Below are 19,595 nucleotides of genomic sequence, written 5' to 3'. Positions count from 1 at the left end.
TTGCCATGTCAACCCATTTGCCAACTCTCTGGACAACTAGGTGTTGTACAATTCGGTTCATTATGACACTAATTATCTGTAGTTAGTGCAGACCACACAGGTCACATGCTCAGTCCCATAACACTGCTTCCTCTAAAGACATGAATCTCCAGTCCTGGGAGATACTTCTCTTACTGATCAACCATAAAGTGAGGGTTCTTTTGACCTGCTTCTAGGGCATGATAATCTGCTAGGATGAACCACAGAACCCAGGAAGACACTGCACTTAATGTTAGCAGTTCATTATAACGATACAACTGAAAAGCAGCCAGATGGAAAAAATGTACACAGCAAGGAAAAGGATGTATGTGGGGGTGCATGTCCCCTTGGGGTACGTGACCCTCCCAGCATCTCCAGGTATTCATCAATCCAGAAGTTTTCTGGATCTATCCTTGGGTATTTTAATGGCAGTTTCATGCAATTGGTGATTAACTCAGTCTTCCGCTTCTTAGAGGTAGGGGTGAGGAAAAACATTCCAGCCCTCTAATCAGGTCTCAGCCTTTCTTGTGACTAGCCTAATCCTAAGGCTATTTTATTAAAATAAAAAAAACACTTTTATTAACCTAGGAAATTCCTAAATATTTTAGAAATTCTATCAGGTACAGGGAAAAAGACCAAATACATGAAGACATCTTATTATAAAAGTCCTCTTCTGCAAAGCCAAGGTGACATACCCTAGTCATCTTCAACAGTGTGCTTCTTTTGAACATTCATCAAAACAAAAGTTCTCACTAAATCATGGTTGACTCATGTTTGTGGGAACTGGCTCTCCAGTTTTGATACAAAATGCTTCCCAAGTACAGGAAAATCCTTTCTGAAAATTTAACTTGTATTTTTAAGATTCCCATTGAAACACAAACTGTGTTACACAGAGATCACACTCACAGGGGTAAAAGCCATAGAAAATACTCTGTGAGCATGAGGACAGGGCAGGTAGCATGGGAAAACACTTTTTATTATTCTCCCCCCGCCAGTAGGAATGACCATCTGCTCATGATGTAACTTTTATAAAACTGTCAAAGACCGTGTTATGGAATCCTCCACTGACTGACAATTGTTTGCTTCCTAGACACTTGTTCTACTTGAAGTACCACCACTCTGCCATACTCTAAATAAATTTTCAAGCAAAGACAACTGAGAGTTAATCTTAATTACTTATAAATAGTAAATATCAGAGAAGTTATTTTTAGTCAAGAGTCATACCTTATTCCCCAGAAGTCCTCTCTTCATATCACTTTTACCCTTAAGGGAAAAAAAAAAACATTTTCAAGTTCTATATCTTTTCTCAAAGGTTGTGAAATAAATTTACAAGTAGTTTTCTGCAAGATTATATATAACTATGAAAAAGGCAGAATCTTAAATTACTAAGCATAAAGAATATTTTAAGTGGCAAAATAAGATGTTTAAATATTTGCCTTGTTATTCAAAGAATACATACAGATTTTATTACTTTGATTATGATCTCAGTTGACACCCTTTCAATCATGCACCAATTCCAAACACATAATAATGAAAAACATAAATGTAAAACAGATAAGGATTTGGGTTTTGGTTGGGTTTGCTTTGTTTTTTGGATGAACACACGTTTTAGCCTAGTAGTTAAAGCATCGTTTCATCAATTAAGACACTTATATACCACGTGTGTGTTCTGGGTTTCTACACCCAGCTCTGGCACCTGACTCCAGCTTCCTGCTAATGCAAACTTTGGAAGCTGTAATGACTAAATAATTGGGTTTCCTGACACCCATAAAGGAGACCTGAATTCAGTTCTTGGCTGCTTACTTTGGACTGGTCCGCCCCCAGCTACTGGGGGCATTGGGGAATGAACTAGAAGAGAGCTCAGCCTCTCAAACATATAAATACAAATTTTGAACATTGTTGTTGAAAATAATACAACTATAAAGATACCAAACATGGGGAAAGCATGCCAATATTTCAGATAAAGAGGTATCAGAATTAAAATCAAGCTATGAAAATCAAAAGAATGCATTAAAAACATAGCAAAACCAGGAGTTCTTAATTAATATAAATAACGATAATAAACTTTGGAAAGACATAATCATTAAACATTTTTTACTTTATTTTGTACTAAAGACATTCATAAAGTACATCTTTGTGGGTATAAACAGACATATTTTTCATATATATTATATATATATGTATTTTCATATATACATATATAAAAATACAGCAACTGAGCCATGTAGTAACTTGAGGAACACAAGCAGGTCAGCATTTGTCACTGCATAACTCCTAAAGTGTTGCTTTAGATATTGAACTTTCCTGTAAGTGACGTGTCATGTGATAAAGAGAAAACTCTCAGTCGAAAATGTTCATCATTCGCTGCATTCATTATATCCAAGTTTTGTTGAATTTTTCAGGGCTTATTTTTCCTAGTTCCACTCAAACCATGCTCTTTTTTCTCATGCAGTCACATTAGCAGACCCAGTTTCACACTCTTCATCCTGGCAGCGATGTTGGAAATAGTGTTGCTAAGCAACTGGATGCTGCACATTGGAACTCCATTTTTTCTGATGAAAGTGACAGGAGAAAGATAGTGACATCAATAGCTTTCTGATTTTTTTAAACTTAACAGGAGCAGTGAAAAGAGAAGATGATAGCGACAAGGAAAGAAAACAATCAGAAGAGGGTAAGAAAGAGCCAGGCTACACATAAAGAGAAGAACTGTGAGAGGATTCCTAAGAGAAGACAAGATTTGATTCATAGAAATGGATGGAAGAATTTCAGAAACTAATCCAAAAGAAAAATGAGAGTTGGGTATGTAGAAACTTTTTTAGTAAATTAGATTCTCTACTAAGGAAGAAAAACAAAAATGAAACGCAGTTTTGATGTTGATACTGAAAAAGTGAGTTTATGAAAACTCCTCTAACCTTCCCAGACTTGGCCTTTTTTTCTCTTACATGGCCCTTTCAAGTATGCTTTTATCTTAGAATCAGAAAGTATCTGAAGTGATCACTTTTGGCCTTTGAGATTTACCAGATTGTGCCAAATGAGACCCTGAGGAAATAATAATAAAAAAGGTAGCAAATATAGATAGCTTTGAATCTCTCCATGGGATTGAAAATCTGCACTCTTATTCAATTTAATGAAGAGAGGCCATTCAAGTTATATGGCTCAGGAAAGCAAGAAAAGACTTAATGGTATTGAATGAAATTTGACAAATACTGAGCTGCAGAAAATACAGAAGTGATAATGTTCCTAGGAAAACAGCTCCTCTTTCATTTCAACTTGAATGATTGTTATATCAAGCCAATGTTGTAATAAAATAAATTCTAGTGATGTGAGATAGTAAGATAATAAAAATGCTACAAATTTATTCATTTAAGATAACTATTTAATTCTTGGTTATAATAGTACACAACATAAAAAATTAACCAAAGATATCCATTTACTGACTAAAATTCAGATGAAATATTTTACATTGTGAACTGAAATATAATTCACATTTTAGTGCTACTTATTTGTTTCCTGTTTTATATCCAGAAGTGAGAAAGCCTAAAAATAATTCTCCTGGATCTTAAAGACTGAATCATTTTTGAATATACAAAACAAGAAAAATTACTTTACCATAGTCAAACATAAAATTGCTTACCAAATTAAAATATGTATTTCATTTATTTCAATAAAAAGAATCACAAATAAAGGACCACCTGACCCTTGAATGAAGGCTGGAGGAAGTTTAACGACAAATATTTGTCAGAATTGCATTGCTGTTTTGTAAAGGATCAGGGATTCCTCTTCGGAATTTCTGAACTGGTTTAAGTATGAGAATTGATTGGAGCGATGAGTAACTGTTTTGGCAATTCAAATCAGAATTTTATTCATTAGTCTGAGGCTTGTCTGCTGAAACACATCGAGCTGGCTCGCATATGCTACCCAACTAGTGTAGTTCTGGGGATACCATGATCAATCAGCCAAAGCCAAAAGTCTCTGAGAATCAAATTATTCTAAACAACACTATGCTTTGTGGAAATAAAAGAAGACCAAACAAATGATAAAAGTCTGTTTACTCAGAACTCACTGTAGCAAGAGAACCACTCACCATCATTTATGTTTTGGCAGAGAATCAAGGGCAAGCAGAAGAGTAGGAGAGCTTTTTGTAGTGGAAAGGGAGAAATCTTAGATATGCTCTGTTTGAACACTGTTGGCACTGGAGTGCAGTAGGGGAGCTAACTAGAAGCCGGGCATCTTGTAAAATTGGTCAGTAGTGCTCATTTAGCTTTCTCTGGATGCTCCAAGTTTAGAAGCTGAGACAAAAACTAGAGAATCCATCAGTTACTAGTCAAGTCCTGAACAGATTGGGTTGATTGTTAGAGAAGTTGAGGTTGAGCTGCCTGGTTTGTTAGTATAGATAACAGTTTATCTTCCTCAAGTCTGGCTCACTGCAGCTTGTCCTCCTGGACTGCTTATTGTAACTAAGGGGTAGGTTTCCTGGGCTGGTAGCCAGCTGTGGGTCAGATTTCTGTCTTCATATATGGTCTGACCATTGTCTACGTGTATAATCCATTTCTCAAAGTCACTGTCCACTGTGCTCACTAAGCACACCTTTTACTTGATTATTGATTATTGCTACATGGCCGCTGATGTTCCATAATTCCACTATCTCCACCGAGTTTTAGGTTCCCAGTATATGGCAGACACTACTGTAATTCTGGACCTACTCAGAAGAACTTCCACTGAGCTAGTCAGTGGTGTGATGGCTTCCCTCATGTCTTTCTCCCAGACTTGGTAAGGTGAATGCCCTCCGCACATCCCTAAGCAGACATACCACGTGGGTGAGATGAGCAGGTTTTACAGAGTAAATTCACTGTACTATTTCAATTTCCCTAAGCCTTTGGATACCTCCCTTCTGACATTATGATTTTAATTTTTTGCAAGTCATTTTTGGAAAAATAACTCAGTCAACCATGCAAACAATCTGTTAGCACCATTACCTGCCTCAAGTCTAGTCACTGAATCCAGAATCTGTGTTTATGATCTATGTCAATAATTGTGTCTCTGTCCTTAATGTGTTGTCCATTGTGAATTAATGCTATAACTAGTACTCAAACAGTATTTTCCCTTTGTTCTGTATGGGTGCAAACTGATGAAATCTTTACTTAATATATACTAAATCAATCTTCTGTATATAAAGATAATTGAAAATGAATCTTGATGTGAATGGAATGGGAGATGGAGCGGGAGATGGGAGGGGTGCGGGTGGGAGGGAAGTTATGGGGGGGGGGAAGCCATTGTAATCCATAAACTGTACTTTGGAAAATTATATTTACTAAATAAAAGTTTAAAAAAATAATTGTGACTCAATTTATATTGATTACACTCTGATCACATGTCCTTAAGATGCCTACGTTTCTGCATTAACAATTGGTGATTATTTTGTTATACATCACATGTAGACAAGGGTCACCTTTTGTCTTCAATCTTTGGTGCCTGCTTGAAATTGACTCTAGTTATAGATCAAGAAGAAGGAAAATGTGGTGGGTACAGATCCTGAGGATGATTAGCAAGTTTTATAATATGCCTCTTATTGGAGAGGCCATTAGGCCATTAAGAAGCAGAGGTTAGACTCCATGTGGAGCAGATGTTCGGCTGCTTTTGCTGCCAAAGAAAGTTCAGTGGAATTTAAGAACTCAGTGTCCTAGCTTGTTGGAATATTTCCATATGGCTCATTCTAATGTACAACGTCTCATCCCAGTGAATCGAAACAAAAAACATCTGCATATGAGAATATATGTTACGTTGTCATTCAGAGCTAGAAAAATCTCAGTCAATAATCAGATGACAAAATCTGGACTATTTATTGTCAGAGATGAAAACATAGCAACCATTATTTGCATTTACCTCACATGTCTTCTCATACTGTCTAGACCTGCACTGTCCAATGTATAAACCACTAGTCACATATGGCTATTGAGCATTTAAATGAATTCACTCCAAATTAAGGTATACTATAATTAAGGTATACTAGATTTCAAAACCCTAGGACAAAACAAAAGCCCAAAAGAATGTAAAATATTTCATTAGCAGTTTCTTATATCGAATGCATGTTGAAATGATACTTTGAATATTACTGGTTAAATATATAATTAATACTACTTCCATACATTTATATTTTCTATTTTTGTTTCTATGACACAATATTGCAATTATATTTGACTTCCATTTTGTTTCTATTGAGTAGAATAATTTTAGACTTTGCTGCTCAAATTTCTATTATCTTTAGAATAAATTCTGGATAATTATTCATTAAACAATCACCATACCCAAACTGTAACATATTTGAGTGCTCCTTCTTAAAGAATATTTTAAGAAATTTATTAGCAAACATATGTAAATTAATATATACATTATCTTAAATTTTATAAGGGTAATATTTTTAAATTTTATTTTAACAGTGACCAATTATATATACACATTACTGAGTATAAAGCATTTGCTAATGGACATGGTGTTTAATACTTTATTTATATTAGAACATCTGAGAAATTGCTATCCTAAAGGTTTCATTAAAACTAGATTAAAGATATAGAAGGTTTGATATTATGTCTAGAGTTTTCATATCAGGCTTTTAAGATGTAAATTTCATTCCTTGTCACTCAAATATATCTTTCATTTTGACTTAAAATTTATGACTTTCAAATTTCATCAGATGGCTGAAATTGTTTCTTATCCTCCACTGAACTTATTATAAGTTCATATTACAGTTAGTGATAGAAGTAATTGAACCAATATCCCTTTATTTCTCAAGAACATTGGCCTATAACTCAAGAGCCAAAGCTTTTCAAATTTGGATTTTGTTAAGAAAGTAGTCTTAGAAAGAGAGAAGATAATATAAAAAGTATCATGTATATGTAGTGAAATTATTGATAGTTTTCAAAATTGTTCTAATACTGGATAAAGACGAATGTACAAAAGATAATTTTGACTAGTGGTAATTCTTCTGGAAAATAGAATGAAGGCTAAGTTTTACTATTGCATCACATTTCTTTATTCAATCACATTGACATATATTCATAGACTAATTCACTTTTAAAATCAGCATTCCAAAAATGTGTCAGCATAATAATAAAAAATCTTAATAATGCTTATTATTTGGCAGGCATTCTTCAAGCAGTTTATATGTATGACTCATTTGACCCCCAGAACAATTTTTGCTACCATTGTTACTTCTATTATTGATAAAGGAAGTAGAGAATATAATAGAATAAATACCTTGTAAAATTTCCTTAGCTGTCAGTGTTAGAGCAAGCATTTGAATCAGGCAGTTGAGCTACGTGGTCCATGAATTGCTCTTGTGCTTTAAAGATATTGTCATGATTACAATGTGGACTATCTGATTTCTAGTTCCTTATTCTTTTTTACAGTGAAGAAAGCATAAGAGGAAGAACAGATGGAAAGAAAAGGAGAACCAAGGGAAGGAGAAAAAGCAAAAACAATCTGGAGTATATTATTACTATGCAAGTATTTAGTTTTAAGCATCTGTACAACCTTTCTTTTTTTGAACCTAGTAATTGAAGCATGAATCAAATCTTTACAACCCTAATATACAGTTAGGTTCAATTTTCAATTCTATACAATATTGCAGGTAGAAGTTATACAACATTACATTTATGATTTCATTTCTGTGTGGTTCGGAGAATTGGGCACATTTAGACAACATGTAGAGGTGATTAGAAATTCCATTTTTAAAAATTTAGTAGTACACATATCAAATGCATCCAAATTTATATAGGAAATCTAGTCACAATAAATACCATAGTAGTTGTGTGTGTGTGTGTGTGTGTGTACATTAACAAGCTGCTTCTAAAATATATATGGCAGGGCACTTGACCAAGAAGAGCTAAAGTGATCCAACGCTGTCTTGATGAAGGTGAACAATGTTAGTAGACTTAAATTACTTGATTATTAAAAATTTCTGTATGGCTAAAGTACTGCAAATTTTGTGGTTTGGGGAAAGAATAAGCAAATAGGTCAATAAGCACATGAAAAATCAACTCAAAAATATTAAATAATTCCATAACCCAACAGAAAATTTAAGAACAATAGTTGATGAAGATGTGAGGAACTAGCACTCTTATTCTCAGCTAAAGGGAGCAAAAATTGATGCAACTTTGGAAAAGTTTTTAGAAATATCCACTATAATTACAAATTTGCCTATTAACAATTCTATTGCTGGGTATACAATGAAGAGAATTATGCTTTTATATTTATAATGCAAAGATATTCAAATAAGAATATTTTTAACAATATTATTTATAATAGCCTGAAATTCAGAAAAACAACTATTATATGAAATACCAAAAGAAACCCCGAAATAAGGTTCTGAGTAAAAGAGCCAGCTTCAAAAGAGTATATACAGATGAGGATGATTCCAAGATGGCAGAATAGGGAGGGAGCTTACTACTGTAGGCTAGGGGATGATAGTTTTAAAAGAGTGGAAAGAGTGTATCTCAGGGAAGAGTTAGGGTAAAAATTCCACAGAAAGAAGAGGGATGCTGTGGACCTGTGTGGAGGGTATGGGCATGCAGCATGAGCACAGACACAACACAGGACCAAGAGCGTCAGGGCCAGATTTGGAGAGTGAGGTGACACCAGACTGCAGCAGCCCATCCCACTGGCCATTTTGAACACACATAACAGTTGCACCAGCTTGGGTCTGCAGGCCTAGCAACCAGCTTAGAGGAGAAGCCTGTCTGGGCAGGAGGACTGAGAGGGGACTGGGCACCCCTGTAGGACTGTGAGGTGCCCCCTGCCTCCCAACATATCACAGACTCTGGGCTTTAAACTGCCTAGGCAGCTCATTCACAGGTAGCTGGCTCTGGGAGTGTTTCTGCCTCTGCGGATGGGACAAACTAGTGGGGGTGGAGTGGATCCTCAGCATCCCATGACTGTAGGAGCATTGTGGCTGTGTGGGAGGACACAGGATGTGCCTGGGTCTCTGGACATTTGCTTTGGGCAGCTCCACATGATCAGAGCTCCCCGATTGCCTATGGTGGATCATTTTGGCAGGATACCTGCTCACACTGAGGACTGCACAAATCTATTGTGTGGTTCTTGTGGCATTGCAGATGAATATTACAACCACTGTCAGCTAGTTCCCAGTCATTGAACACCTTGGAAGAGAGGAAGTGAGGGTTTGACTTTGCCAACAGACCTCTGTTAAACCAGATAAACAAGAGATCTACAATGCCCAGCTTGGGTGTCACCCTGGATACTTCCCTCACCCTGGAGCACTGACCACAGATCATTGGCCATACCAAGCACATGCCTCTGGGTATTCAATGAAAGAGCAGACATGCCACTAAGCCACAGAAACATAACCTGAAGATAAAAGGCATCAGAAAAGAAAAAAAAAATATCTCCACAAAAACCTAAAAATAAACACAGAAATTTAAGAAACAAGAATAGGGAAGACAACATGATGCTTCCAAAAGAACACAATAACCCTTCAATACTAGAATGTGAAGATGAAAAGTTTGATGAAATTCCAAAAAAAAATCAAAAGATTAATCATGGGATTATTCAAAAGCAATCAGAAGCAAATCCATGAATTAAACAAAATCCATATATTACATGAATGAAATTTTTTTGTGAAATTAAAATTTTAAATAGAAAACAAAATGAAATATTACAAACAAAGAAATCAATTGATCAAATAAAAATGTGGCATAAAGCCTTAACAGACTTGGTCAGGCAAAAGAAAGAATATCTGAGCTTGAGGACAAATCTTTGGAAATTTTACAGTCAGAAAAGAAAAGGAAAAAAATTAAAAACAGTATTGGGCTTTATAGGATATTATCAAATGACCCAACATATGGGTCATAGGAGTTTCTAAAGGCATAGAAAGAAAGAACAGAATACAAGAACTATTTAGTGAAATAATTACAGAAAACTTACTCAATTTGGAGAAAGAAAGGGACTTCCAAATAGAGGAAATACATAGAACCCTTAATAAACATGACCAGAAAATATCTTCACATTAACACATTGTAGTCAAATTTTCAACAGTAAAACATAAAGAAAAGATGCAAAAATGTGCACAAGATAAATGCCAAATTATTTTCAGAGGACCTCCAATTAGACTCACAGCTGACTTCACATCAGAAACCCCACAGACTAGGAGAGAAGGAAGGGGCACAGTCAAAGCATTAATAAAAAAGAAAAACTGTCCACCCAGAATACTGTATCCTGTAAGCTCTCATTTATGAGTGAAGGTGAAATAAAGACCTTCCATAACAAACAGAAACTGAAAGAATTTGTCACCACTCATTCAGCCTTAGAAAAGATGCTTAAAGTTGTGCTTCACTCAGAAACTGTCATCTTTATGAGAGAATCTGAAGGCAGAAAATCTCCCAGTAAAAGTACAATGGAAATACAAAGTAAATAGGAAATGTATGAAGAAATGGCAGGGCCAAGTCATTACTTATCAATAGTAATCTTAAATTTAAATGGCTTCAACTCTCCTGTTAAAAGATCCAAGGTGGTCAAATGGATTAAAAACCAAAACCCATCTATTTGCTGCCTACAAGAAACACATATCATCAACAAAGAAACCTGAAGACTGCAAGGGAAAGGATGGAAAAGTCTATTCCATGCTAAAAGAAACCAAAAAGAGCAGGTGTAGCCATCCTGATATCAGACAAAATAGACTGTAACACAAAAAATGCTAAGGGACAAAGAAGGGCACTATGTAATGATTAAGGAATCAATGCAACACGAAGATGTGACTTTTTATTTTTATTTTTATTTATTTGACAGTAGAGTTAGACAGTGAGAGAGAGAGACAGACACAAAGGTCTTCCTTCCATTGGTTCACCCCACAAATGGCTGCTATGGCCAGAGCTATGCTGATCTGAAGCCAGGAGCCAGGTGCCTCCTCCCGGTCTCTCATGTGGGTGCAGGGGCCGAAACACTTGGGGCATCCTCCACTACCCACCTGAGCCACAGCAGAGAGCTGGACTGGAAGAAGAGCACCCAGGACTAGAAACTGGCGCCCATATGGGATGTCTGTGCCGCAGGCAGAGGATTAACCAAGTGAGCCACGGCCCTGTTCCGGAAGATGTGACTTTTATAAACATATGCACCCAATTACAGGGCATCTGGCTATTTAAAAGAAATGTAAGTGAATCTAAAGGGAGGCGTGGACTCAAATACAACAGTAATTGGATACTTCAAAACCCTACCTCCAGCAATGGAAAGATCAACTAGACAGAAAAGTCAACAAAGAAAAACCAGAATTAATTGACAGTAAGGACAAAATGAACCTAACTAGTATCTACAGAACTTTTCATCCTACAGTTAGTTGTAGAATACATGTTCATGTCACCAGTGCATGGAACTTTCTCTAGTATAGACCACATGCTAGGCCATCTCTGACTACAATGGAATGAAGCTGGAAATTAACAACTCCAGAGGCTTCAAATCATATACAAACACATGGAGACTGAGCAATGTGTTCCTGAATGAAAAGTGTGTCATAGAAGAAAACAAAAGAGAAATCACAAGATTTCTGGTAATGAATTAAGAAAACAATACAATATATCAAAACTCATGGGACAAAGCAAAAGTAGTGTTAAGAGGAAAGTTTATATCATTGGTTTCTACATGAAGAAACTGGAAGGCACCAAATGACCTATCAATGTATCTGAAGGATCTAGAAAAACAACAACAAACCAAAACCAAATTTAGTAGGAGAAATGAAAAATTAAAATTTAAGAAATAAACAAAATTTTAAAAAGGCAATACAAAAATATCAGTGAAATTGAGTTTTTTTCAATAAATAAATAATTGATACTCCATTGGCACAACAATAACAAAAACAACAACAAAAAAAAAACAGAGATAAATGTAATGGAACAGAAACTCCAGAAATCGATCTATGTATCTATAACCAACTTATCTTTCACAAAGGAGCCAAAATACATTCCTGAGGAAGGACAGATTCTTCAACAGCTGGTGCTGGGAATACTGGATCTCCACATGCAGAAGTATGAATAAAGAGCCCTATCTTACACCTTACACAAAAAACTACTCAAAATGAATCAAAGACCTAAATCTATGACCCAATATAATTAAATTATTAGAGGTCATTGGGGAAACCCTGCAAGACACTGGCATAAGTAAAGACTTCTTAGAAAAGACTCCAGAAGCAAGGCAATCAAAGCCAAAATTGACAAATGGGATTACATCAAGCTAATAATCTTCTGTACTGCAAGGGAAATATCAGCAAAATGAAGAGGCAACCAACAGAATGGGGAGAAATACTTGCAAACTATGCAAGTGATAAAGGATTTATATTCAAAATATATAAAGAGTTAAAAAAAAACTCAACAAAAAAACCAATCCAGTTAAGTAATGGGAAAAGGACTTGATTAGGACATTTTTCAAGAGGAAATTCAAATAGCTAACAGATATTTGAAAAAATGCTAAGGATTTTTTTTATTATTTTTTTTTATTTTTTTATTTTTTATTTATTTATTTTTTTTTATTTTTGACAGGCAGAGTGGACAGTGAGAGAGAGAGACAGAGAGAGAAAGGTCTTCCTTTGCCGTTGGTTCACCCTCCAATGGCCGCCGCTGCAGCCGGCGCACCGCGCTGATCCGATGGCAGGAGCCAGGATCCAGGTGCTTTTCCTGGTCTCCCATGGGGTGCAGGGCCCAAGCACCTGGGCCATCCTCCACTGCACTCCCTGGCCATAGCAGAGAGCTGGCCTGGAAGAGGGGCAACCGGGACAGAATCCGGCGCCCCGACCGGGACTAGAACCCGGTGTGCCGGCGCCTCAAGGTGGAGGATTAGCCTATTGAGCCACGGTGCCGGCTCAAAATGCTAAGGATTGAGTTCTTCTGTCCCAAATGCACTCTGGCCCAGTCCCAATATTATGGACATTTGAGTTCTAAATTAGAGGATGGGGGCTCTGCCTGTCTCTATATCTGAGATAAATAAGTAAATAAATAAATTTAAAAAGAAAATATATTGATAATTTTGTATGACTTTGTAAAATAAGATTAATGATGGAAGTGATAATAACATTATTAGTTAAGGATAATGACAAATTTGATCTAATTAAGTTTTCTGGAGTGTTATATTATTCATTTCTTTGATATGATTGATGTGGATGTATAAAAAATTATCTGGGGATGTGCCATGTGCCTTAACCATGTTAAGGTTCTACTTGGGAGACCATACACCATATCTCAGTGATGGTTTGAGTCCTGGCTACTGCTTTTTTTAAGATTTATTTATTTGAAAGTCAGAGATACACAGAGAGAGAAGGAGAGGCAGAAAGGGGGAGGGTCTTCTATCCGCTGGTTCACTCCCCAATTGGCATCAAAGGCCAGAGCTGCGCCAATCCAAAGCCAGGAGCTTCCTCTGGGTCTCCCACATTGGTGCAGAAGTCCAAGTACTTGGACCATATTCCACTTTCCCAGGCCATCACAAAGAACTGGATAGAAAGTGGAGATGCTAGGACTCAAACTGGTGCCCATATGGGATGCTGGCACTGTATGCAGCAGCTTTACCCACCATGCCACAGCGCTGACCCCAGCTCCTACTTTTCTGATTCAGCTTCCTGCTGAGGCATCCTGGGAGGCAGAAGCAAATGGCTAAAGAGCTTGGGCTCTTGCCACCCACATGGGAGATTTAGAATTAACAGGCTCATGACTTCAGCCTGGTCCACAACTGGGTGTCTCAGGGATTTGGGGAATGAACCAGTGAATCTAAGTTATTTCCCAGTCTTTCTCTTTGGCATTCTGCCTTTCAACTACATGAAACTAAATAAACATTAAAAAATTGTTTCCTGGTGCTGTTTCCTATCATTAAAAATAAAGTCAAATTTATGCATATCGTTTTTATTCTCTGCAGTAATTTTATTTTCTATTTTTAAAAATTTTCTCCCAGGGGCCTCTATTGTTGTGCAGCAGGCTAAGCCACAGCTTGTGACATCAGCATCCATATTGGAACAGCTTAAGTCCTGATCCGCTTCCAATCCAGATACCTGCTAATGCACCTCGGGAAAGCAATGGGAGACAGCTCAAATACTTGGGGCCTTGCCATCTCTGTTGGGACCCAGACTGAGTTCCTGGCTCCTGACTTCTGCCTGGCTCAGCTCAGGCAGTTGTGGCTATTTGAAGAATAAACCAGCAGATGGAAGATCTCTGCCTCTGTCTCACCCTGTCACTCTGCCTTTGAAAGAAATAAATCTTTTTTGAAAAGAGAAAATAAAATATGAAATATTTGATGAATATACAATAACTCCAGCTATGATTTTGAGAAACATTTGGTCCAAGTGCAGTGCAAATTTTTAAAAATAGAAACCAAAAATTGAAACTATGGTTGAAACAGTCCAATGCCAATGCTACCCATTTACTGTCATATGCTCATTTCATTGACGGAGCCCATCACTATTTCTCATACTGACATCAACTTTCTTCTTGTTCCCTCTTTACAGTGTCAAATTCCCTTCAAATCATTTCTAAATCCCTATATAAAATTTTCTCCTGCATTTTTACATTATCTGAAACATTATCAGGTGCTTGCAATGGAACCTTCTTATACTTCTGACTGACAATAAACTGCAAAAGTTCCTATTCTAGTCCCCAGTAGGCCTTCCAGATTATATGAATCTTCCATAATTTCTATACCCAATTAACGCGAACTTTATGGGTTAAAACAATACAAACCTACAATTAATTATTATTCATGAAGTCACACATCTCACTGAGCTAAAATCAAGATGTCTACACAGCAATATTCTGTCTGGAAATTATAGCAGAAAATTACTTACCTTGTATTTTCTAACTTGTGAATGCCTACTTTTAAGGAATTATGATTTTTGTTTCTATTGGAAAGCTTGCTAAAGTGTGAGAAGTTGGATTATACATACCGACACACATGCAAATACATGAGGGTACTAGAAAAAGTTTGTTGCAACAGAATTAAAAGGCAGGTTTCTTTTGCTAAAAAAACTTTTTTAAAACATGGATAGAGGTACCTTCAAAGAATTTAAAGAAAATGTATATTACAAAAAAATGCACAGATTTCAAAGTTTTTAAACCACATAAACTTGCTTTTAACTGCATTTTTTTCACAAATTTTTTTGAAGTCCCTTCATATATATTCTGTGAACATCAAATACCCTGGTTCCTGGATGCTTGACCCCAAGTATGCCATGGTGATGGATCACAACAGAAACACCTAATATGATCTAGCACCACTGCTGATTAAATACCAGAAGCCAAGGCAAATGCTGTCCTGATTGCACATTTCTTGTGAGGGAGCAGCCAGCACCTTAGATGCAGTTTGATTGTAGCAGATTCCTGCCATCGTGGAGAAGTCAACTACGATGCCTGAATCTCTGCTGTCATATCAACATTGGTGGACTTAGAGAATGATTTATGTTCAAGCATCCCACCCAAAGTGGCTTTGTCAAGAATTGTTTTGTCTCATAAATGTTACAATGGAGTATGACTTTGAAATGCATTGGTCCTATCAGTCAGATGTTGATGACATAGCATAATCAAATTGTAGCCAATAGCAGACTAAAAACTCAATTACAGCAGAAGTTGAGAGAGAACGTATGGAAAGCTGTGTGTGTCTTTCATGATATTATATATATCCTCAGTAATCATGTTATGTGCTGTGTATTACACAGTGAGAGACAGAAATCCTGTTTATAAATATTCATCATCTAACCCAGTACCTGCTATACATTAGAATATAAATGTTTCATGAATGAATGAATGTTGTAAGATCTTCAATTTCTCTCTCTCATTCTAAATTATGGGCAATAGGATAATTTTTTTCCATTTCTGCAGTTGTTTAGAGGTTATACAAGATTTATCTCATAAAAATTTATTACATATAAGAGGTCTTCAAGAAGTTCAAGAAATGTATATATTATGAAAAAGCTATGATTTCAAACTATTTTGCATCCAAATAAGCTTATCTGTTAATTCCATTTTTCCAAAAACGTTTAAGTACCTTTGTATTGTCCTAATTTAAGCTATATCATTTATTAATTCTGCAGTTGTTTTTCCCCATTACAAACATACCTAGTTTTACACTTAAAGTATACTCAGAAATAGGTGCAAGCAATTAAGTGCACATTACCAACTGTGACAGAGTACCTGGGTTTGAGTCCTGGCTTCTCTTCTGATTTCAAGAAACAGCAAGCGATTCCTCAGGTAGTTGGGTCTCTGCCACCAATGTGAGAGACCTGGATTGAGTTTCCAACTTCCGGCTTCAGCTTGACTGAAATACTGTAGGTATTTGGGAGTGAACCAGTGGGTGGAATCAATCTCTCTCTCTCTCTTAAACACACACATACACATATACACATTCACTCACTCTTGTTTTTCAAATAAATATTTTTAAAAGGAATACTTGTATAAAATTTTAAATATCAAGTAATAGTTCCCATTCACATAAATACACTTCCATTTATTTATACCTGATAGAGGAGCGAGAGCTCTTCCATCCATGGGTTCACTCCTCAAATGTCTACAATTGTTGCTGGGACTAGGCTAGGCCAAAGCCAAGAATCAAGAACTCAGTGTAGGTCCCCTACATGAGTAGCTGAAACCTAGGCACATGATTATCACTACTGTCTCCCAGGACTTCCATTAGCAGGAAGCTGGAGTCAGGAGTCAGAGCCAAGTATCAAGCCGATACTCCCACATAGGATGTAAACAACCTAACCACTAAGCTAAATGCTCTTCCTGAGTTTCCAATAAATGTGTAAAATAGGTACTCATCAAATCAAGGTAACTAACACTTCCTTTCCTCATTGTACTGTATGTTGCAGAGTCTTCAAGTTCCTCTCTTCTAGCTGTTCATAAAATATTTAATAAGTTACTGTGAACTACAGCCATCTCGTGGCCTTTGCTGAACAATAAAGTTTATTCCTTCTCTCAAACTACATTTTGATACCCATTCTCCAACCTCCCACTTGTCTGCCTTCCCACAGCTTTTCCAGTCTCTGGTAATCTTTATGTGTGGGAAAACATGAGTTATTTTTGTTTCTGTGTCTGGATTATTTCACTCAATGATCTCCAGCTCTTTTGCTAAAATGATTCTGTCTCACTCTTTATGGCTGGATAATATTTCATTATGTATTTATATCACATTTTCTTTTACCCATTCATCTATTTATTCCATATTTTACCTACTGTGAATAATAAAACACAGGAGTGATATAATGATTCAATTCTTTTAGAAATGGATGTTGGGTGGTCAGAGTTGTGGCGCAGCAGGTTAACGCCCTGGGCTGAAGCGCGAGCATCCCATGTGGGCACCAGTTCTAGTCCTGGCTGCTCTACTTCCTATTCAGCTCTCTGCTATGCCCTGGGAAAGCAGTAGAAGATGGCGCAAGTGCTTGGGCCCCTGCACCTGCTTGGGAAAACCGGAAGAAGCTCCTGGCTCCTGGCTTCGGATGGGCATAGCTCCAGCCGTTGTGGCCAATTGGGGAGTGAACCATCTGATGGAAGACCTCTCTCTTTCTCTCTCTCTGTCTCTCCTCTCTCTGTGTAACTCTGACTTTCAAATAAATAAATAAATCTTAAAAAAATGGATGTTGGATCATATGGCACTGATTTACATTATTCCAAATACAAATTGAATACTACATGATTAAAAAATCTGAAATATTTTGAAGTTCAGTTCTTTAAACAAAATATCCATTTGATTGATTGTATTTAGTCTGTTAGAAAATTGTGTCAATATATATTTAAAGGGTGTATTTTTTTATTTGAAAGGCATAGAGACAGAGACAGAGAGACAGAGAGACAGAGAGAGAAAGAGAGAGAGTCAGAGTGAGAGAGATACACAGAGACAGAGAATGAATGGATCTTCCATCCACTGTTTCATTCTCCAAATGGCTATAATAGCCTAGGCTGGGCCAGGTTAAAGCCAGGACAAGGAACTCCATCCTGGTATCCAACATGGTTGACAGAGGTCCAAGTATTTAGACCATCCTCTCCTGCCTTCCCAGGCATAATAGAGGAAGCTGGATTGGAAGGGAGGTAGCTAGGATTCAAATCAGACTCTAATATGGGGTGCCAGCATCACAAGCAATGTCTTACTCTGTCCACCACAGTACTGGCCACTCTGTTGAAAAATTTTGAACATAACAACAATGGTAAGAAGTTTTTGTATTCTTAAAATAGCCTATTTCCTACTCAGAGACAGTTTTAATGATCCAAATATCAATTGCCACATAATATAAAATGAATGTTTAAAAGATCTATTATATATATAATCATGCTGCTGTGTTCAAGAATTACAATCAATGAACCAACGATAAACTAATTTTCAAATGTTCTAATCAAAATTAAATATACACAATTATGGATTATTTGGGATTATGTGACAATTGTTTGGCAGAACTCATTAAAATGAATAGTTTGTCTTATAGAAAATGCTTAATTCAATTATATTAAGAAACCTCCACATACATTTTGTTATTAGCTGTTCTGACAGGAGACACAGTGATCTCTCATCTTAAGAAGTTGACTTCTGGTTTTGGTATTTCAGGAAAAAAAGCTGAAAAAAGAAACATTAATAAATGTATAGTTGCCTCAACATAAAGTAATCTCTGTAGTAGAAATTTTCAAAGAAAAATTAATGAAGCAAAATGAAATTATATAAGGATGATTATATATAAACATAGTATGTAACATACTATATTCAGATTCATTTTAGTTGGGTGGTCATGTACTATTCTTGAATTATTTATTGAGCACTGTTTCCATAACCTTCTTAAGGATTAAAATTTCTAATCCTTCTAGGAGTCTTCAAAAATATTGTCCAAGAAAGTAAAACTGAATCTTTCCATTGTTGTTGTGCTGGTGGTTAGTTTTTATTTTGAAATAATTATTGTCAAAGGGAATTGTGAACTAATATTCAAGGAAGTCCCTTGGTATCCCTTCTGCCAGATTATCAAAATAGTAACAGCTTACAGAATTGTAGTACAATTTCAAAAACAGAAAATTAACATTGAAATCATCCATAGAGCTTATTTAGATTTCATTAGTTTTACATATGTGTGTGCACATGTGCGTAGTTCTATGCAATTTTATCATGCATGTGGCTCAACATATAGAAACAACACAAGACTTTCTCATGCTATCCCTTTACAGTGACATCTTTCCATCTATCCCCATCCCTTTCCCTAGAAACTACCAATAATCAGTATAAATTTTAAATTTATATATATTTTTTAAAGATTTATTTATTTGAAAGACAGAGTTAAGAAAGAAGGAGGACTTCCATTTGCTGATTCACTCCTCAGCTGGACGCAAGGGCCAGGGCTGAGCCAGGCCAAAGTCCAGGAACTTCTACCAGATCTCACACATGGGTGACAGGGGCTCAAGCACTTGGGCCATCCTTGACTGCTTTTTTTCCCATGCTATTAGCAGGGAGCTGGATTTGAAGTGGAGCAGGTGGGATTCAAACCAGTGTCCACATGGAATGCTGGTGTCACAGGCAGCAGTTTTACCCATTACACCACAACACTGGCCTCTATTTTTCAACTATTTTTA

At 36.4% G+C, this 19,595-nt stretch overlaps 1 long non-coding RNA gene across 8 annotated transcripts in view; it reads right to left on the bottom strand.

The window, feature by feature from the left end:
* The window catches only part of LOC103351201 (uncharacterized), a 306,632-nt gene that overhangs the window by 162,994 nt on the left and 124,043 nt on the right, over nt 1-19,595 (bottom strand). For 4 of the 8 annotated variants that reach the window (XR_016217365.1, XR_016217363.1, XR_016217364.1 and 1 more), the window contains exons 3-5: nt 18,510-18,597; nt 16,185-16,316; nt 1,243-1,281 (exon numbers count right to left, since the gene is read on the bottom strand). This is a non-coding gene — a long non-coding RNA (uncharacterized LOC103351201). The remainder of the gene's footprint in view (nt 1-1,242; nt 1,282-16,184; nt 16,317-18,509; nt 18,598-19,595) is intronic. The other 4 variants (XR_016217361.1, XR_016217366.1, XR_016217362.1 and 1 more) reach the window with 1 other exon arrangement.

Source organism: Oryctolagus cuniculus, chromosome 12 (assembly GCF_051225735.1).
Source record: "Oryctolagus cuniculus isolate XC-2025 breed Fujian yellow rabbit chromosome 12, ASM5122573v1, whole genome shotgun sequence".
In the NCBI taxonomy this organism is placed as follows: domain Eukaryota; kingdom Metazoa; phylum Chordata; class Mammalia; order Lagomorpha; family Leporidae; genus Oryctolagus; species Oryctolagus cuniculus.
This window is presented reverse-complemented; position numbering and strand designations above follow the sequence as displayed.